Source organism: Adiantum capillus-veneris, chromosome 1, assembly GCF_014529385.1.
Source record: "Adiantum capillus-veneris isolate H3 chromosome 1, ASM1452938v2, whole genome shotgun sequence".
Taxonomy (NCBI): domain Eukaryota; kingdom Viridiplantae; phylum Streptophyta; class Polypodiopsida; order Polypodiales; family Pteridaceae; genus Adiantum; species Adiantum capillus-veneris.
The window spans coordinates 82,530,065-82,553,598 of NC_140931.1; positions in this window are offsets into that span (position 1 = coordinate 82,530,065).

The window sequence follows — 23,534 nt, forward strand, 5'->3', positions numbered from 1 at the left end:
AGGACTGGTATCTACTGTCACAATCACTGGCCTTTGACACTCATAGTCTACCTTTCTCAAAGTCGTTGCTGACTGGAGTAACTCCTTTAGCTTTTTCATGGATTTTACATGTGCTTCTGTCCATTTAAACTTTTAATTCTTTCTAAGTAGCTGATAAAGAGGATTAGCTACATGTGCATAATGTGGAATCCAAATAACATAGAAGACACATGCTCCTAGAAACCTTCTAACCTCAGTGATGCTAGTGCATGTTTCTTTCATTCTTTGGATGGCATCTACCTTTGATGGACAAGGTTTCCTACCATATGGCCCGCACATGTGCCCCACAATGAGCACTTCTTTGACACCAAACATAGACTTTTTCCCTGACAATGTAAGATTCACTTCTTCCAACCTAGACGAAATTTTATCAGAATCATTTATGTGATTTACTATAAACCTGCGACATCCCTTGAGATCCAAAGCTTCATCTTTGTCACTTTCTTCACATCCTTTGATAGGAAAATCATCAATGAAAGGCATTGTGATTTGAGGAATAAAGTCACGTAAGACCTTATTCATCCCATTCATCATATGTGCAACCGAGTTGGTTGCTCCCTGTGGCAAGGTACACATCCTTACCAAACCCAAAGGTGTCCTCATGGTTGTCAAGTCTCTGCTTTCGATTGCAAGCTGAAATTGATCATACCCTGAGTAGAGATCCCCCATTGAGTAGATTGCCCTCCCTGCAAACGCCTCTGCAAATTCATCCACAATTGGACCTGTACCTACATTTCTAATTGTCACCTTGTTCACTGGTTGCATATCTTGGATGACGCGTAGAGAACCATTCTTCTTTGGAGCTGTGAACCACCTGTTTGAGTATGGAGCACAAGAAGGCTCCAATATTCCCATTTTGATTTTCTCATTCAGTAGCTCTATTAACTTTGGCAAATGAGCCTTTGGAACCGGAATAAGCGGCAGATTCCAATGCACATGAGGTATTGTGAAAATTACCATAGGAGCTACAATATAAGGATCAACACATCCTATCTCATGTGGCTCAAATGCAAAAGCCTTACCATGCTTTGAAAGCATTTCTTTGAAGCACTTTGTCTCCTCCTGTGTTAGAAACTCCTCGCAACCAATTTGCAACTCTTGAAAGGACTCCTTTGTGAAGGTATGCCCGATCTTTTTAGGATTCCGCAAACTTGGTTGTAAAGAAGCCTGTTCAATCTTTTCCCTGTTGTTGGGTGGTAAGGGTGAAGCTACTGGTTTCACCTTCTTTACTACACTCTTGTATTTAGTTTCAACATGGACTTCTAGGCCAACTGTTTGGCTTTCTTTAAAGGCTTCTATTACTTGATACATTTCCATAGAGCAAACTTCCACAACTTCATTTTCAAGATGCAAACTAGACCTCATTATAGCATCAAGCTCACCCATAGTATCTACAAAAGAAACTTGTTCACAAAAACCCAAAACATCTTCAGTAGGGTTTAGCAACCCACTCTCTTTCATGCCTATTTGTAGATTATGCACATATTGCCTCTCATATCTCTTCAAATATTCAAGTTTTGTAAAACATACTCATCCATTCCTTGTTACCAAGGAGCTCATCGAGAAAATTTCACCTATTTTTGGATCAAGCGAGACCCTTTTTCTTTCTGTACCACTGCAATCCCCCTTTACAATGGTACTTGGCCAAAACCCATCATTTCTCTATGATCATGAAACTCTTTGCTTACCTTTGGTAGAGGATGTTCTCTGAGGTTGTCATGATTTCTTTCATGGTTTACACAGACTGTGAGAAATTGGACAGCTCGTTTACCATCTTTGCTACGTATTCTAGCATATGCTGAACCATCGTTCATTACCTTTGTTTCCATTCGAACTCCCACAATGTAGGGTTGTCCAAGGATGAGATGATATGAAGATGTATCCTGTACAAAGAAGTTTTGGTCAATCTTTACATCACCTATTGTTACCTTCACACCTGGACATGCTGCATACAATTCACCGGATGAATTGTTTGCCACTTTTACCATCCATCCATGATCTGTGTCCATCGGCCATTTGCACTTGTTGTAGAGACTCTTTGACATTATGTTTATTTCTGAACCATGGTCAATCAAGGCAACAAATGGCTCTTCAAGATCACCTACCTTGACCAAAGTTTCTGTAGTAGCCCTTGCCCAATGACTTCGTGAATAGTAACTCCTAGGAATATCTTCATCATCATTTGAGAAATACACTTGCTTCACTCTCCCACTAGATTGGTAGCATCCTACCACAGCTCCATCATTCTCCTTATTTTGCAGTTGCATCCCTTGTGTATTTGAGGTTTCCCCTTCAACCTGTGGACGAGAAACTTCAGCAAGGGTTTGCCTCTTTCTCTTGATGATGTCAATGATCTCCTCATGGAATTCACGCTTTGCAATGCCAAGAACTTCTCCCAGAGTAAACTCAATCTTGCTATTCAAGATCCTTTCCTCCAAGACTTTCTTTAAATCTGTAGCAACCTCAATATCAGATTGTAGTTTATAAGTTGGGCCTTTTGTCTTACCTCTCATTGGCTCTTTATTCTTTCCTGTTGTAGACTCCTCCATGAGTACTTCAGGTGGATATGCTCCTTGTGTTGAGGGTGTTTGAGAAGGCATTGAGTCGCTTCTTCCCCCACTTCTAGAAGCTCTTTTTGATGGTCCTTCATTAGCATTCTCACGTCTGCGCTTCTCTTCTACAATTGCCTCATTTTGTTGGCATTTTGTAATGTAGACATGCATTGACAATGAGTCCACTGGATCATTCCATCCTGTTTCTAGACGTATGCAATCACCTGCTTCATGTAGAATCTCTTTTGTAAGCTTTCCCTTTTTAGCTAATTGCATGACATTTGGCCAAATTTGACCATGGTGGTCACTCACCTCTTCATCACAAAAATGTTCAATTTTAACTCCATAAGTAGCCGCCTCAACTGAAGAGGTGCCATGCTTGGTTGCCATATCTTCAACTAAGGTTTGCATTCCCCCCTTCCCAAAGTTAGTTCTCAAGGGTAGACCTGTCTCTCTTAAGTGGATTTTACCATCCTTAAAAAAGACAACATCTTTTGACAAAGCATCACTAAAATCATCACAATCCCTTCTTACATGGTCTGTACTATCACACCAAATACACCTATTAACAAACCCTTCTTTGGGCTGTTGTCTTTGCCTAGGAAGTGGCCCTGATGGTTGGCCTTTTTCTTCAAGCTTTGCAAACTTCACCTTCAAGTCACGCATTCCCTTCACAAGCTCATCTAGCATGGACTCATCAAACTTAGGAGCGATAAAAGTAGGCTTTACCATTTTGTTAGAAGTTGAGGTGGAAGGACTTGTAGTGTTTACTACCATCTTGTCCCTTCTTCTTTGTCGTTTGGCAAGCAGTGAGACAACACCTTCAACCTCATTCCAGTCGGTCTTTATTCCTTGCTCAGCATCATTATCTTCAAGAAGAAGCTCCAAATTTTCTTGAAACTCTTTATCTGCAGCTTGTAAGAAAAGATATGTCTTCTCTGCATCTAGTGTGGCCCTTTCTGTCCTAGTGAGTTGTGCATAGCGCCGCTCAAATTCCCTAAGTAGCTCTGTTATTGATAGTCCTTGCTTTGGCTTGACTACCCATTCTAAGAATGTCCTTTTGGTCACTCTCTCCGAGTCCTCCATGAAATATTCCTCCTTTAAAGCTACTTTGAGTTCTTCCCAATTTCTCCCATGCCCATCTTTAATTGCCCTAACATGCTCCCTAACTTCTGGAGCAACAACTAGCTCAAAGCTTTGAATCATCTCACCTTCTGACACACGATGCAGCTCCATCTCCTTCACATACTTGCGTAAGTACTTGGTTACATCTTTGCCATTGAACTGATCCATTCTGTTGACGACCGCTTGTATGGCCTTCATTGCTGAAATCTCCCTTCTTTCAGTAGCATGTTGTTGTTGCATGAACATTGCAAATGCTTGAAACATTTGCATTGTTGCTGGGTCAAAATGCATACCCTGTTGCTCAACATGATCACCCATGGTTACCCACAAACTCTCACCCTAACATATTCATGTCGGGTTCACCAAAAATATGTCGAGAAATTTGCGTTCTTGCCAGGAAAGCACCGGGCTTATGGCTGTGAGAGTTTGTGAGAGAACTCAAAAAAAACTATATGAAGGAGTTAAACCATAGATGCCATGAAGACTAGGGTTTGGAAAGAAGTGCAATCAAAGAAGACTCACTCTTTCTCCCTTGCACTCACACACACACAAAGAAAGAATGCAAAAGAGAATGTTAAAACAATACGAAGATGAAAACATCAAGGCTATGGTCATATCGTATCATGGGTAATATGAAAGGGTTAATGGATGAGTTAATGGCATTCAATCTTGGCTGACCAAATAGGCTACGAATTGTTCTTTGGAATTGTAGTTTTGTGCTTACCATAATATAGATATTTTGTCTAGTGATTCGGATTAATTGTGTGTACAAATCCTCTTGGTTCATAGCAAGATAACTACGCTTACATCAAAAGAAAAATTATGGTCTATGAGAGGTAGTATGATGGGATCCGGTGATAGAAGTATTTCATTGAGCCTTTCAGGGCCGAAGAGAAACACTATACGTTGTTGAAAGTGTATTTTACGGCTAATCCATGCGTTAATTCTAATAGATCGTACAGAGTGAAAGCGATAGAAATGATCATCATGTGGGTTATTCATCTAGGATAGTATGTGAGAAATGTAGATATGAGAGAAGTGAAGAGATGAGAAGTTTCCCTCCCAAGCCCTATTCTTGCCCGTAGGCAATAAGGATACTGCGGGGAGAGATGTACCTGTAGCAAAGAGAACCTAGAGAGGATGAATTACTAAGAATGAGAGAGATAGGTTTGGTTAAGAAGATGAGATTAGATACATATATATGTATATGTTGGATTAGAGATGAAAATGAAAACAACAAGAAATCAAGAAAACATCAATGTAGAACACATCTTACTTGAAACCCTTCGGCACCATTATTGATGGGAGAGATAAGAAGAGTGGATAATTCCACTTTGATTAGTACACCAAGTGCAAGACCTTCTTTGATTAGAGTTTATCTTCCAAGGTTAGCTTGTTGCAAGAATGGCTAGTCTCCCTCTAGGAAAAAGTGTAGGCTTGGGCTTATGTTAATGGCTAAGTACAATTAGGCGTTACTACTCACTCCCTCATGAATTCCTCTCATCAATGGCTTAAATGCTTGAGTTCCTTTCAAGTAAAAAGAGGTCCCCTTTTATAGGTGAAGGGAACCCCCAAGGGTTTACACAAGAAGAGAGGAGCCAGTGTGAACAGGAATTGGAAAAGTTGGAAATGAGCTGCCCCTGCATGATGTGGACAGACTGGGGTCTAGTATTTTGATTATATCTCCTCAACCGTGGCTCCAAATAAAAAAGTAAAAATATGGGCAAAAACTTCAGCTCATTAGCTACGTTTTTTATTTTAAAATCGTTTTCCAATTGGGATTGGAACCTTGTGTAAAAAATTCATCAAAATAGGGTCCATTTATGGCAGCAAAAGTCTTCATGTGGTCTCCTTAGCCTAGACTTTCATTTAATTCCAAAGGACACCTCATGCCATATGAAAGCATGACATTGCTCCTTGACAAAGTTTTGTAATCATGCTTGCAATAATGCATTAAAATAAGTGTATCTTTGAAATCATGCCACCTAGTGTCCCACTAGGATTTGATTCTCTTCTAGTAGCTATTTAAAAAGAAATATAAGAAAAGTACAAAAAATACATAGAATATATATATATATTGGAGTTTACCCTAGATATAGGATCTAGCTAGGGTGTGAGATGATAATGAAATAGTAGAAATAAAGAATCAATGCTTTTTGCCCCAAGTTAAAGAGGCGGAGCTATTGATGCTTTTCCCATAATATTTTCTAATGGTAAAGTAAGGATATGTTACCCTTGAGAAAAATAATAGGATGAGATAGAAGACTTATTATTATACTTAAATATGCATATGTACACTATAGGAAATATAATTATGTATCTAAAAAAATACAAGATAGATCTTGTAGCATGCGTTCCCACTATGTACGTGTCACAGTACGACAACGTGTGTAAGCTTCCCGCTCTCCCTAAAGGCAAACTCAAAATCTGATTGGGATTTTACAATCTCTATCGGTTGACATACACTATACCGTGTTATTTTCTAACACAATCGATCACTTAGCCGCCGTAGAAACAATTCCAAAAGACCTGAGAGATCTATCCATTTTTGAACTCAAAATCTCTTATTCACTCTCTGTCAACTTCCTTGACGGGTTCCTACATGCCCTCGATCAGGTTCCCTCTAAAAATACTAATTATTTAACAAATTGATATCTATCACACAATCATGTCTTCATTATATAAAAAAACCAACAAACAAACATGTAAAAACACATGCAAGTGAAAACATTAACGTGCATATGCAGCTAACATGCCCATGCATAACCCTAAAATAAACCCAAAATGTTACAAAATGTCAAAAAGTGTTGGGGTCTACATTCCTCCCCTACTTGAACTTGAAGTCGTCCTCGGTGAATGAGAAAATATCTTCGACACTGGAAATGAACTTCTTTAAACTACTACAACTCCCAGCTTTACAGCTACACTTTGAAAAATAATTGGCTCCCCTCCTTAACTGTGAACGCCCTGGTGAGCATAATAGCCTAAAACATAAGACACCAAAACTAAGTGTAGTATGTCTATCTCATTTAGTGACATTACAACATCATACTTTTTCAATATTTTAGTCAAGTAATAACATAGTCAGTGATAAATTAATAAGTAGTAAATATAGTAGAATAAACCAACTAGCACTAATAAATCTATACCCTCACACTAACAGGTTTTATGAAGAGTTACCAATCAAAAACTCTAACTTCCCCAATAAGCAACTAAGCAATAAATAATAAAAGAGATTAATTAATACAATAGCTACAAATTATCCTAATCCAAACAATAATGTATCACCATTAATAACAAGAACATCTCCCTTCCATGTTGACAGATCTCTACAGAGGTAAAGCCTATTAACCCCTATATTATAGAGAGTATATCAATATGACAACTACGTGAAATTCATAGCCTAAATTTTCATTCCCCTTTTTTTCTAATTCCCATTGCTTATTGATTTTTATTTTTCATGCATTCATTCTGTTGTTTTTGCAGGTCATGTCGGACTTGAAATTTATAATTTTTTTTGTTTGATTAATTAATTTTTCACACATTTCACACTCACTGCTGCGTTGAGCTCGAATATCCTTTCACATTCACTAACCAGCCCGTATAAAACCTGGCTACGGCTCGTGGCTCTGTCACTAGAGACAAAGTCTACTCCACCCACCTACCAAGCTTATACGGCGATGGGTACACAACATGTAACATATAAGTTTCCCTCCCCAAGCGCATGACAAGTGTAATATTTAACATACCATTCATAATCTAGAGTTTAAATGTCTCTCCTAACCACAGAGATCTACGACACTTCAAAGATTTATTTTTACCATTAAGGGTATAAATGTACCATCCAACACTAGATTAGCTATAGTGACTATATCAATAAATAACCTTCACTACTCCCTGTCAGCCACTAACCAGTTTGGTCAAAATTCTTGATTAATAATTCTAGATAAAGACTAAGTCTTTCTTGAATTTGTTGCTTTACTTTGAACTGCATCCCTAGATACAGCTTAACATCTCTTTACTTCATAACAACTACTCCAATCTTCTCTTTTGATCACACACTCTAACTTTGCTTACTGCAAAAGGATTAGAACTACACACCCACCAATGGAATGTAGTGTCCTACTCTTAATTTTTATGATTTTTAAAATTATTTTTATTATTTTTATTTCTTAGTTGTTATTTTTTTAATTGTGTTTTTTTAAACATAAATTTACAAATAAATATATAAGCATTCAAAATTCCAAGAATAGTGCAACGGATTACAGGCATCTATACGTGGTTCAATCACCCACATTCTAAGGAGCTACAGTGTCCTACACATAGACCGTATCCTAGGTGACAGACACCTATATGTGCTACCAATACCTCCTTCCAAAGCTATAGTTTCCTACACATAGACCGCACGCTCTCCAATTTCACATTCTTCACATCATGTATATGTTTTTTTTAAATATTTGCTAACATTTCTTAAAATGAAACTGTATTATAAACTCTTGCTTTGAAATTGACACCACAAACAATGATAAACTACCATCTTGAAACTTCCTCTCCAATCTCACATCTCAAAATCTTGTAGTATTTCTAGCTCTCAAACATCTCATACCTCTCAGACAATATCTCCACTAACATCACCCAAAAATCTCACTTCTCTAGATTTCCACTTTACTTCTCAATCATCTCTCAACTTCTTAACATATCTAACCCTCAAGAATCTCTCAACTTACTAAATTTTCTACAAACATCTCTCACTTCGTTAACATCTTTTCAACTTTGCTAACATCCTTTAACTCATTTAACCTTTAGCTTCCACACTCTTACACTCACTCTCATGCACTTCTCTAATCCTTAAACACACATTTTTCTTACACAAATTAACATATGCATTTCAATTTTAAAACACAGATCCCACCAAACATGGCATCTACTAAATCTAAGCTGCTTTGTACCAATTTCAATTGTCGTAGAATTATGCTACCTATCTTTTCTCATTTGGCCAACTCTCTCAAATACTTTTGCTAAAATTCTGTTAGTCAAATTGTAAAATTTTGTCAAATATATTTGAATTTAGACTCATTGGAAGTCATCATTCTTCCTACATGACTTGCATATGAGCAAGAATAAACAAGGAACCCTCTCCTCAACGATATCTTATCTCATACCACTCAAGTCAAACTTACTCACTCCTAAACTTTACTCACTTTTCACTCCCCCTCGAGCTCACAATCCTTTTTTAGCTTCTCTACTCACATGATAACTTAACCACTCAATCATTTTCCATAAAAACATGGATTCTTATTCATCTTGCACACACATTAAATCACTAAACATTCAGATAGGAACAACAAAAACTCCTCAGTGTAGCCCAAATGTCTACTCATAAATGACAGTACATTAGAACTTACACTCACTTTCCATATGACATGAAATGACATCTCCTTTAGTATATGTATCTCAATTAAAAATGAGCAAGCTATTTCATATTACAAATAACAAAATATTTTGTTTTAATTTTCATTTTTCTAAACCAAACATTCATTACTTACTCTCCCCTATAATTCCCTTGACATTGAGCTTAGGTGATTTGGTTTGCTAGTTTCAAATTTTCACCAAACTTTGCAATATGGCCTATCACACCGTAATGTTTATACCCAGATTGCCTCTTTTCATATATTTTACTATCCTTGTTTTCTATCCAACCTTTTCTTGGATCTATTGAAAACCTTGTGTGGACATTTGGTCTTGTAAGATTTCTATTATCCTCTCCTCTCTCTCTTTGATCTCCCTCTTGCATATGTGCAATATATTGTCTAATCTCATTCTCTAAAATGACCACATTTACTTGAAATTCATATCTAATATGTCTCTTACATTTTTTACCATCACTACTAACATGTTGATCAGTATGATTTTTCTCAATCTCTCAAGTTTGTTCAAAATTAAGGTTTTTTCTATATTTAACTCCTCACAATCATGTCTAGTCTCAAAGTTAGAAGAACCAAACTCAATTTCAATTTGAAAATGCTCATATGCAAAGTGCTTCATAGACATGTTCTTCTTACAGGAACCTATACTTTCTATTCTATCTTTCACCAATATAGAAGTACATATCTACTCCTCAATATCACACACATCATTTAATTCATTAGGTGATGGAATTTCAAAATAGATTTGCTAACACACCTGTAGATGCTCTTTATCAAGGTGTCCTTCTAACAAGACTTTTCTTTTTCCAATATCTATCAAGGTAGCTACATTATTATCTACTAGCTCTTTTTCGTCCCTTTCTACATCTCTCAGTAAACATGGGTTATCAATAGGAACATCTATATGGTTATTGATAGATTTGTTAATATTGTCAATACAACAATCATTATTGATTATAGGAGTCATAGGCTTCCCACTCTCATGTGGCCTCTCATCATTGGAAAGGACTTGGCATCCAAATATAAGCTGCTTACACTCATTAAGCTCCTCTTTCATTGTATTAATGCACCCACTCATGTTTTTCACTTCCTCCACATGTGATTTAGGTTGCTTATCTAAAATTTCACAAGTTTTTGCTATTTCTTCATTAAAACGTATTATATCTTGTTGAAATAAGTCATATTCTAACATGGCAGACTCTTTCATCAAAGCTTGTCCATTTTCTACCTTTAATTTGATCAATTTTTGCCGAATTTGAGCGAAAGCCTCATCAACTAGTATTTGTTGTTTAAGTAGTTCTACTTTTCTTCTTTAAGTGTACTAGGATCTCCTACACACCCTTCTAACACACTTAGGTCTACTTCCACCAACTTCATCTCCCTTTCTATCTATTTATACCATGCTAACTATAACAAGTGATTGAATCTCTCAGCTTCCATAAACTAATAGATGGCTCTCGACTAACATATTCTATTAGCAAACTCAAGGTCATCAAGACCAAGGTATGCACCGGGATAACCCAAAGTCTATTTAAGACTTGCCTCTCTCAATGTTACTACACAAACATTGCCTCTTATTTATTGGCCAAACCCTGGGTACCAGCATGGAAAATACATGTACCAGGGTGCCCTGTAGCTCTAAGAGCTAGTTGGTTCCCGATGGATGCACCAAATGAACACTTGCCTTCCAAGCACACAAAGAAACACAAGACCGGGCTCAAGCATGCAAAATCTACGCATTGGAGTGCTCCATAGCCATAAAATTGCAAGAATTCTCCCTCTCAAACCCTCAAGAAGCACATACATACAGTCACATACCTTCTCTCTCTTCTCTCAAGAAAGGCCATAGCCATGCACACACAAAGAAACTTGTGTAATCTAGAGAACACAAGAGATATGACAGACATCATCATCCTCACTCTCTCCCTCTTCCTCCATAGATCTTGCAAGAAAGCACACAGACAAGAGAGAGCAAGTGAGTGCCCAAACCAAGAGAGTTTGAAAAGAAGCCGTGCATGGGTTCATAAAGAGAAGTTGGTTACAACCTCTTCTAACTCCCCAAATCACACCACCTCTCTCCCTTTCCCTTTTTCTTTATTCAAAACTTGAAAAGTGATACATTTTTTTCACCTTAGGCTTAAAGCTTTATTTGTGCGTACATAAGCTATGGCTTGATTTTTTTAAACTAGAGAGAGTTTCCATGCTTTGGCTTTTATAAGTGCGGACCCGCTATATAAGCTAGGCATTTACAAATCATATGAGTGCAAATCATGTAGCAACAAGGGTACACAAGGCATAAATGTTCCACAAACATGGATGGAAACAATGACTTTGAATCAAAATTTCCGCATCTTTTAGCCTTTTTTGGTGTCAAAATTGGAGGCTATCACTTCACGAATCAATTTCCAACAAGGGGCTAAGAGAAATCCTAAGCCCACGAAAAATAAAAACCATAACGAGCCTAAGGGGAGAGACAATGTCCAAAAATCTCCCAAAGGAAACAAAGCTAAGGAGAAGGGAGTTTATAAAGGCAAAAATAAACTCTCTCCTGAGGAGCTAGAGCGTTATCGAAAAGATAAACTTTGTTTCAAGTGCGGGGAGCAAGGGCATGCCTATCGTGCCTGCCCCCACAAGAATACACGTAATGAGCCTCCTAGAGCTACCTTGGTCGAAATTCAAGAAGAGGATGCTCATCACAAAGGATCTTCTCTATGCCATGCTTGGGGACAGGTAAGAAAACATGATGCTTTTATTCTCTTTGGCCTTGGTTCTACTCACAATTTCATATCCACAAAGGTTGGCCACCAAGCTAGGCATCCAAGCATGCCCTTGCCATGCATAATCAGCTTTTGAATCATCATTATAAAGCTCCAATTGAGCAAACTCATACTCCACAAGGTGAAACCATGCCACAATATCCTCATGCCCACTACCTGTGAAGAACCTGCTTGTAGCCATATCCACATTGGATCACTTGTAGCATAAGACCATTGTGAGTTGAAGTCTCTGGAGTTAAATCCTCCATGGCGGGCACCAAAAAGATGACAGGAGAAAGCCGGAGAAAAACACATTTATAGCTTGGCCTCTTTGCCAGTCCCGGATCACAAACCTATCACTCAGACACGTACAACCACAGCTCCAAAGACTGCATCAAAGCTATTAACTTCAGCCCTTGCCCAAGTGCTTTAACTTGCAAGCAATCTCCATAAAGTTGATAAAGTTGGGCAAGAACGCAGCTAGGAATTCCTTCAAGTACAGAGGTGTAGTACAATTATATCCTTCTTGTAGATTATCCAAGGCATCTATCAGTAAGATCCTTGCTACTAACTCCCCTTTGCCAGCTGATGTAATGCCTTTAAGCAACAACAAGTTTAATAGCCGTAGTTTTTTGCAATGTAGCTCCCTGTCTCTCTCTCCCCTCAAAATAGATGCAGCTGCTTCATTTAACATAGACTCTGGTAGAGAGGTACAAAGTACATACTCCCTCGATGGTGAGACATGCAAGCACACACTCATGTATGAAGCCATGAGGTCCTATGCAGCTTGGCATTGAGGATAGATGTGAACTCCTATGCGACGACCTCCCTAGCATGCAACTCTCGACTCTTTTTGGCAACACCGAGCTGTGGCCGAGCTGTGGCCTTGCTCTCAAGCACCCGATGGCCACAATCCTTCAATGTCGTGCCCACCTAATCTCTCAATGCCAGCCCCTGGCGGACTTTTCCTCTTGCTCACAACAAGCTCCCCATCCTTAGTGTCACTTTCATAGCCTTCTCTAATCCCTTGATAACACCAGCCCTTGGCACCTCGGCTTCTATGCTCTCTCCAGGTTGGCTTCTCAGAATGGTAGCCCCGATTGGTCTCCCTTCACCCTCTCTGCAACTGCTTGCCACACTCTCAATGATGAGATTCTTCTTCGAGTTCTCCTTGTGTTGCCTGTGCCATGGCCCTGCATACAACTCCTTCGTCTCCCTAGAAATGCTTCTCTCACAAGCTCCCAAGATGGCTCTCAGTAGCATCAACCCCTCTCAATCAGGGATTTAATATTTACGTAATTACGACAAATTTTGTATAATCACAAGGTCTTATTGACATATTTACATGATTACACTAAACATAATCACACAGAATTCGGTTAAGGGCGACCTGCAAACCCACTAAATTCTCACCGAGCTTTTCAGTTTTCCCGGCGGGCCCGCTGGGATTTTTCATTTTCCCTACAGGCTCGCCAGGCATACTGAAAAGCCCGGCGGGCTCGCAGAATTATATATATGCGGGCCCGATCGGGCCCACTGGGTGTTATTTCTTGCTTTCATCTTCTGAGAGAGAGAGAGAGAGAGAGAGAGAGAGAGAGAGAGAGAGAGAGAGAGAGAGAGAGAGAGAGAGAGAGAGAGAGAGAGAGAGAGAGAGAGAGAGAGAGAGAGAGAGAGAGAGAGAGAGAGAGATCATCGACCATCTTTGCAGGTACGTCGAGAGGAGAGAGGAGAGAGGGAGAGAGGGGGTCGTGTGGGAGTGTGCTCTACATCGCAGTGCGCGGTAGCAGCAGAGTACCTGACCGCACGATCTGGGTATGTGTTGTGTGTGTGTATGCATTGTGTGGTAGCGTGGCTTTTGTCGTATTGCACGGCAGTAATAAGGTACTTTACCACACAATGGGAGTGTGTGTGTAAGCTGTTTTACGGAACAATGCTTATCACGGGGCCATCACCTTGGTGATGCGGGGAAGATGGTGTCCTTGTGGTAAGTAGTGGCTTATTGTCTAGGTACTACGTCGATAATGCGGCAATTCTAGTATCCTTATGGTAAGTCAACTTCCCTTCTCCTTTCCCAAAAAACATATGGGCATCGATTGGTAACGCGGTTATATGATGTTCGTATGCAAGCCATTGTTTTTCCTTAGATTCAGGAGGCACTCGATCGGTAACACGGCTAATAGAGTGTCGTTTGTTAAAAGCATCTGTTTTTGCATAAATGTGGCATTCAGGTCGTTAACCCGGCCGTACGAATGTCATATAATTTATATGTACATGTGAAGTTAATTTTTTAAGTATTAAGTATATGAAATACTTGGTCGGTAACGCGGCTGTGAAGAGTATTTCATAAACAAAATGTATGAATTGTTTGATTTTGTTGTTTTTAACTATCCATTTGAAATTATATACTAGCTAATCATATTCAAAAGAATACTTTATTCATCAATCATGGCTATTTTAAATGTTGCATTTATATAAATTATATGTAAAAAAGATTTTGCACACAAATTGCATATTAAATATTCTTTTTTTATCTTTTTGAAGGACTCTCAAGCATTATCACTATTTTTAATACTTCATTTACATAATCTTTGTAAAAAATCTAAATGCACACAATTTGCATGTTAAATATTCTTTTGTATCTTTTTAAAGAGCATCAATTATCATCGCTATTTTGATTGCTACATTTACATAAATTCTATTTAAAAAAGTGTGTGAACACAATTTGCTAGTCCAATTTGTATACTTCCAATGTTTTAAATGTTTTTGAAGTTTTTAAGTCAGTGTGTGCTTTGTTTAAATTAGTATGTGCGCACGGAGAAAAACATAAGTTAAAAATCCAATATATGCTGAAATGTGCCACACTGTTAACATGTATTGTTTGATTTGAATTAAGTTCTTATAAACCACTTGTTTGATCTGCATTTTACACGTGTAGCAGATTTCAATTCTAAGTGAAGATTATTTTCAAATTTTATCAATATTTCCTTGCACATTTCTTAAAGTCTTCAAGTGGTGATTAAGGGTTTGTCTGAGATAGTGTGAGAGTGTTAGTGTCATTTGCAACCATGAATTTGTATTTAATATGTTGTTTTTTATTGTCCAGTGCAAATATGACGCCATATCAAAATAAATGTATTATGCGTGCCATTTGTAAAGAATGCATTTTGGCAATCTCATCATGTGCAGTTGATCGCATACATCACATTAGTGAAAGCAATGTCTACATCAAAGACCTCACTAGCGCTATATGGAAGAACACAGAGCACAGGTTGTGACTTGAAGGCCAATACGAGTTGTTGCTTTCAGCAGGGATACGAGAATTTGACCCCCACCACAAGGTTAGGACAGTGTTGGGCAATATGAAAGTATGTTGCAGAGACTTAAAGGAAGATATCCCACCTACTTGTGATAAGTCAAAATTAGAGATCTGGGATAAATTGTGGGAAAAACAGAAGTTAAAGATGAAGCGTGTGAAAACGTAGGACCAAGCAGCCTTACCCAAGAGATTGAAGATGGCCGAAGATGCGCAAGCAGCTTTGGGAGGTCGATCCGATGCCAGCGGCACCGACACAATCATGCGCACTGCTTTGAATGCAAAGTGCACTCAGATTGTCGGCATCCCTCACAAAGCCTTGGTAGGAGGTAGGAGGATTGGAGCAGGCTCCTTCGGTGTGTGCACATTGTACACCATCAAAGACATCTCATTTTTTTCGAAACCACATTACATATGTGGGAAAATGTTACAAGGGAGGAAGTGAGGTGAAATTTGACAGCTTTCACACAGAGCAAGGAATGCAAATGCTTCACCCCTCCATTGTAAGGTGCATTGGGTTTACTACCGAAGCTCTTTAGATCACGATATTCCCATACTACAATGGGGGTACCGTGGGCGACATGATGTGTCACTTACCATTCGCTCACGGATTGTTCAGATGATACATGCACAGGCTACAACACGGCTGGAGGTCATTACCTGTAGCAAATCTTCCTGTAAGTGAGATAGACATGGTGGGATCAAAGCAGTGAGCGAGTAGATGCCAGCCATTTGTCATGCCTTAATCGACGGTGTTGCGGTTGTCCACTCGGCCGGTATAGTGCACAGTGACCTGCACCCGTTCAACATAATGTTGGACTTTGCTCGCGCCAATAAATCCCACGTCCGCATCATTGATTGGGATATGATGCTGAGAACACCAGCTAAGCATGCAACAAATAATTATGTGCATCCAAGCACACAGTCAGACGAACCAGTTTTGGATGCACAGAGAGCAGGGAATGCCGAGATGGCTAAGCGACCGTGGATTGCTCCCGAACTATACGATCCACGATGCATAGATGCATACACAAAAGCAAGGGACATTTATGCATTGGGCTACCTATTCGACATGCTAGCAGATTTTTGGAGTGCAGCCAGAAAAGTTTATTTTCCAGAAGAAGTTTTTCACCACCTGGACGAAGATGTTATGAGGGGTATTCGAATTAAAGTAGATTGTTGGATGAAGTTAAAAGAGAGGGAAAAAAGTAGGAATGCTTCTAACGTGTTGATATTTTTCAAAGAACATTTAAAGACAGACCCTAACCATGTCCAATGTCCCCTTTTTGAACTTGCACCATCATTTTATCCGATATAAACATTTCTATGATATACATATGTTTTGTTGAAATGTATTATCTGGTTTGAAGTGGTTCACCTAATTGAGTCAATTATCTTTAGTCATTTCAAATTTGTCATTTAACTGTCAGTATTTCAAATTGCCTTGTGGTTTAATTAGTCGCATTTGTTGTGGTTTGATTTAGTAGATTCTGTGCACTTTCCCTGTGAACAAGAAGTTTCTATATTCTGCATCTGTGAGACTGTTGAATCGTGAGAATATATATTTGCCAATGATATTGAATATTTGTCTATTTGTTGACTGCAACTCTAAGAGAAAATGACCGATGAAGAACAAGATATTGGCACCCAATCACTGCTTGATCAACAACAGGCGGCTGTTAATGCATTTTAGCGCATGAAGTCTCTGGCACACGGCATGTCCGCACAAGAAGCAACGCGTACTGCTCGATGACTCTCAAAATGGGAAAATCCAAACCACATGCAATGAAAAGAGATCAATAAAGAAGTGACAAAGGACATGATCAAGACAATATGGACATGTGAGGACGTAGAGAGCAAGAAAGGAAGGTGGAAGGTTTTGAAGTGCAACCATGTTGCGATCAAAGAAAACGTTGAGAGGATCTATTTGGATGTTTATGGTCATCCCCTGCACAATGCAGATTGTGCGCTATATTTTGCAAAAAATGTTATATGTTCACTTTGTGCAACAGCGACCAGTAGACTTCTCGTCAAAGGAGACAACTGTTGCCACTCATGATTTAAGGGAGAGAAAGATGCAAAAATAACACGGCTTTCTATAGCCACCCAGACACCCCAACCCTCACAAGTCCGGATGGAGAAAATAATTCATCACTTAAGTCAGGACGTTCAAAATCGGACACAGCGAGTGAATCCAACACCTGTACAAGGGACACACATCAGCCACCTTGTCATGCATTCGGATTTGGTCCCCTCGTCTACTTCAGATGCATCCTCATCTTCCCAATGTCCAGTTTTCTACAAGAATTTTGATGGATGGAGTGGATATTATACATTGACATGTAGTCATTATTATCATTTAGTTTTTCTTATTTGTTTAATGCAAAATAGTAGTCGATGTGCAATCTGTTCACAAGATATTCCACAAGGAATATATATTATGTTTGGCATGGAAAACGAATATAAATTCAAGCAAGCACGCCCAGATACCCCTATCACAATTAGAAACCTGTTTGATGAGCAAGATGCTGCTTCAGGGCAACACAATTGAGATCGAAAAACTATGTACTATTGCGAATATGAAGCATTTTATTTACTCAAAACACATTTGAATACAAGGTCTTTTATAATGGTTTTTGACATTTACTCGTTCTACTCTCAAGCTATATTGAATCTGTTGAGTTTTTATTTGGATCTAAGTCTGAGTGTTGTGGTTCTCCTTGTAATTCCACCTCCACATCTATTATCAAATTCTCTTCTATTTCGTCTACAGTGCATTGAGATACACCAACATTGAACTCTTCTTCATCTTTGTTTTGACAATCATACAACCAGGTTGGCATTTCCTCATCGTAGCCAACACTTTTGATGTGATTTAATATCTTTTCATTGCAAACATATACACTAACTTTTTTGATTTGTCTGCTAATAATTTGTTGCGAATAGTGCTGGGAACATACTTGTACATACTCTAGTTTCTCTCTGAACTTGAGTTTGCTGCACATTGTGCGAGTACTTTCATTGCAAGGGGACGTAAGGTAGAGTAATGCTCTCCACCATTCATCATCCACCACTTCCATGCAGGTTGCTCTTTTTCCATTATTTGTACAAAATCATTCGCAAAAGGACCTTCTTTTAATCTAAATGCACTCATTTCTTTGATGCAATCAATTCGGTCCTGAATGTTGGAGTAGAACGTGTTGACCACGTGATAGAAATTGCTTACCACCTCTGTATTGGACATCAGATCTAAAATCCAATACTCTGGATAAAGCATGTAAGCAACACTATAGAGTGGACTATGAGCGCTCTTTCACCTTGCATAAAAATACTTAGCCAAATTTTTTTGATGTTGGCCAGAGAATGGTAATCGCCACTCCTTCTCTACTACAAACTCTTTGAGCTCTTTCAGGATTTTCAAGACTCTGTTGGACTGACCACCATGTCATCTACACTTTGCCCAAGTTTGGCGCCCTTTGATCAAGATTGCGGATTGTGAACATAACGGGCATCATTACATGGTAAGCATCTATTACACTCCTCCACCAAGCAACCTTGTTTACATTGCCACGTAGACATGTAATTTTATCTTTCACTTTTTCTTTCTGCTCAAGCTGCCATTTATCAAAGGCAGTGCAATTGAATGTGTCAATCACAACGCATTTATTACGGAGAAGTGATTACAAAGTATAAAAGTGTGGGCAGAATCGAGTTTCAACATCACTGACATGCGCATCCTATACAAATCGAGCACTCTTTGTCGTTTCAACATAAATTTCACAACCTGACGTGCTGTATCAATTACTTTGGTGAACCATGTGGTTTCTTCCCTAGTGTACCAATCTTTTAGCCCCAAGTTTAAGATGTGCATATTAAAACCATTGGCAAAAATGTGTGGAAAGCACTTCTTTATTAATTTACTGGTGTTTTTACAATTCTTTGCGTTGTCCATGACTACTTGAATGACATGTTCAACACCAATTTCTTTAATTACATTAATCAAGACCTCTGAAATGCATTTTTCATTTTTAATTGCACGAGAACTATCAATCGCCTTTATAAACGTTTCTCCCCTTAAACAAACCAGCATTACATTGATTAGCGGTCTTCTCTGAACATTTGATCGGCCATCACTCACAATTGTACATCCTGAAAGCAAAATATTTCCAAGTATTATTTTGCAAACATGCTCTTTGACTTCCATGTAGCATTTGTCCAAGAAAACATTTCTTATCGTGTGATAGGAAAGAGCTGAAAATCCTGGACCAAACTCACCGATTTTCTTCCAAGCAGCCTTCCAGTGATTACTGTCTACCATGACCAAAGCACTTCTAGTAAAGAATATTGCTTTGGCAAGTGCAGTTTGTGCTTCTTCTAGAGACTTCACTCGAAAGCTTTGATGTAATGCCTTTTGATGCATTTGACAAAAGTCCACCTTCCTTGTGACGTTTAAAAGGAACACTACGTGGAATTTCCTCTCCTTGTGCAGGTTGTTCTCCAAGGTTAGTTGGCGTCACTATAGAATCTGTTGAGTTAATATTTGTCTTTGGGAACTCTTGAATCGAAGCCACAGAGCTATATATCTGTTGTCTCTTGCCACCCTTTCTGGCGAGCTCTTCTCTCAAACGCTTTGCAACTGCAGGTACCTGAGGATGTTCACATTTCTTACAACTCTTTTTAGCGCTACCCAGAAAATGATCCCTAATACGTGGTGCACCACCTGATTTTTTTGTGTGGCAAAATTTACATTGCCACTCCATATATTGGCCGCATATGTTGTGAGCATAATCCCACTCTTTGCCAGGAGATTTTTTATTCTTTGGCTTCTTCGTACCACTTGTGCCCACATTTTTCTCCATTGCTTTTAAACTAAAACTGAAGACAAAAGAACCAGATGTTCAGTTTTTGAAACATTTTCCTTATTTTCAATATATATTATAATTTAAAAACCATTCAATATGAAAGTAACCATGATGCACAATATGAGATTTTCAATGCACACTAGTCAATCCACATATCGATCACCTATATTGTGAGCAATCATACACATTGCAATGTAGTCTATGCATGGCATAATAACTATAACAATGCTATGAATCTCTCTATGAAATTATTATTATAATGATTATTTATATGTCCACTTTGATTTGCAAACAATAAGACACATCTAATTTCAATTGCTACAAAAAAACAAACGAAAGCAATAAAGTATGTGATTGGTGATTTCATGCACTAATAATCTATCGTAATACATAATGCACTCTCTATATAAACCAATGCATGAACTAACGCAAATAAATCTTCAATATAATCACTCAATTGAGGACTACTTATACTAGTGAAGGATTGTAGCCCACCCATGCAACCAATTCAATATATAAAAGGTATTTTAACCCAATCAAGGATTATAACTCTTATATTGTGGAGTGACAAGCGTAAATCAACTCAAATGCAAGACTTCAAGGATCTTTATATGCCTGGTACACTAGTATAGGACATCCGACCCTTGACTATCGACTCATCATTTACATATGCTCATCTTCTAAAACCAATTACAGCCCTCATTTGGACCAATGGCTTCTTCGCAATGAGCATGATTCTCCAAGTTTTCAGTTGTTTTGGTTTTGTACCTTTATATTGGTAAACAAATTAAAAAAATTTAGAAGTGATTACTGAATTAAGAATCACGTTCGGCCCAAAAAAAGGACCTGTGACTCTGTAACCTTAGGTCAATTCACAAGGAGATGACTATACCCGGCACTCGGATACACTCCCCAAGGATTTCCCAAGCTAAAAGACCACGGTTAGCACATTGTTTACTATATATAATTATTCCCATCGGAATTTTTCATTTTCCTGGCGGGCCCGCCGGGCTATTACATATACCCGGCGGGCCCGTCGGGAAAATGAAAAAGCCCGACCGGCCCCGTAGGGAAAAATGAAAAACCCGGAGCGCTAACCGGATCTATAGGTTTTTGCAGGTCATAATCAAAGTCACGTTAACAATTAACGTGATCACGTGATTTTTGTGTGTAAATACTAAATTTATTAACGTAATCACCCGATCGTGATTATGTTAATGAAATCCCTACTCTCAATTGCATGTATGACGGACTTCCTCCTTTGTACAACATGGACTTCTCACCTCATCTATAGTAGCATAGGCCGCCTTGCTGTCCTTGACTCCTCACCTCCTTCTCTTGACCGACTTGAGTACCTCGGCCAGCTTAGTAGACGCCTGTGAGCGCTAATACACAGTAAGTTTATACGTAGAACTTGAGAGAGAGTTAGAGAGAGAGAGACAACACACGGAAGATGGTATCAATTGTGTTAGTTTGATTATCTTTGATGTTGTTACATAGGTTCTACACAAGTGTGCACCGTTACATTGGGATGTGTCTCTTCATTTGACACACAATATTGTTTTTTAATTATTGTTATGATTTTTTTATTAGTTTACACCAACCCCCCCCCCCCCCCCCCCCCCCATAATAAAAAATCATCAGATCTTCATTCCAATCATGGAGCAGCACTTATAGTGCTTCTCTATCTGCAAGGTCTTTGTGTTTGATTATTTTTTATGTTGCTATATAGGTGCTACACATGCGTGCACCATTACATTGGGATGTGTCTCTTCATTTGGAACACAATATTGTTTTTTTAATTATTGCTATGATTTTTTTATTAGTTTACGCCAACACCCCCCCATAATAAAAAATCATCATATCTTCATTCCAATCATGGAGTAGCACTTATAGTGCTTGTCTATCTGCAAGCTCTTTGTAAGGAAGTCTGCAGCATTTTCATGTGCATTGGCATAGGTCACGCTAATAATCTCATCTTCAACCTTTTGGCGGATGAAATGATCTTGTATGTCCAAGTGCTTCAGCTTTTCAGATTGCTTCGGTTTCCTCGGTGCATCAATAGCTTCCATACTATCATAGTAGATAATGTGAGGCAGTTGTATTTTAAAATCTAATTCTCTTCAGAAGTTACCGATCCAAATAACTTCTTTTTCCGCATCAATTGCAGCTCTATACTCAGCTTCACATGATGAGGCAGCTACTATTGGTTGATGTTTGCTCCTCCATGATATAGGACCACCACCTTATGCTGAAAGTATAATCGTGGTCATTGGGGACTTGATTGTATTTGGATTCAATAGGTCTCGTTGAAGAGGAGGATGATGGCGAATCCTCATCATAACGACAAAAGTCGGGAGAGGGTGGTGAAGCAGGAGTTGATAAGAGAGCGTCCTCATGGAATATGACATCACGAGAGTAAACGAACTTTCTAGTCAATAGGTTATAGAGTCGATACACTTTAACTCCAAAACGCTCACTGTATAGCCAACGAGAATACATCGCTCAGCACGTGGATCTAGTTTAGTTCGCTTTTCAGCTGGGATTAGTGAATAGCAAGGAGAGCCAAAGATGCAAACATGAGTCAATTTTGGCTTCTCATTTTTCCATCTTTCATGAGGGGTGACATTCAGAAACTTTTTCGAAGGTAGTCGATTTTGTAGATAACAAGCTGTAGCAGCAGCTTCTTACCAAAAGGATTGAGGAAGGCCAGCAACATGTAACAAGGAATGAGCCATACCAAAAAAAAGTGCCCCATTTGTGTTCAGCGATGCCATTTTTTTGTGGTGTATGAGGAACTGTAAACTGATGGACAATCCCTTGAGCAAAACAATACTCTTGAAATTCATGGGAGATGTACTCTCCGCCATTGTCAGAGCAAAGTGTTTGTAATTTACAGGTGGTATGCCACTCAACAAAGCTATGGAAGTGTTTGAAATGACAAAAACACTTCAAATTTTTTCTTCATAAGGTAAATGATGTCTAGGAAGAGAACGACATATTTGTGACTAGTCAATGATGTCACACGCAATGGTCTGAACAAATCAGAGTGAATGAGTTCTAAAACTTGTTTTGTTTTGGTTTGAAAACGGGGAAACTTAGTTCATGTCATCTTGTCGTAGATACATGCTTCACAAAGGTCTATGGAGGAGGGATGTAAGTTTATTCCCTTGGCCATTTTTTACATTTGTAGAGTCTTCAGGGCGCGGAAATGAGGATGTCCTAATCGATAATTCCAATGGAGAGTTTTTTTGTTGATGTCCTCTTGAGAGGTGGCCAAATTAGAGTGCATAATCACTGGCATTACACTCACTCCAAGAGGGTACAGTCGACCCTTTTGAGGGCAGATGACTCTAATTGGTTGCTGGTTAGGGATTGAGTCTTTGATAATATAGTGTCTGTGAAAGAATTCAATAGAAGTCCCATTTTGAGTGACTTCACTCACAAACAACAGATTCTTG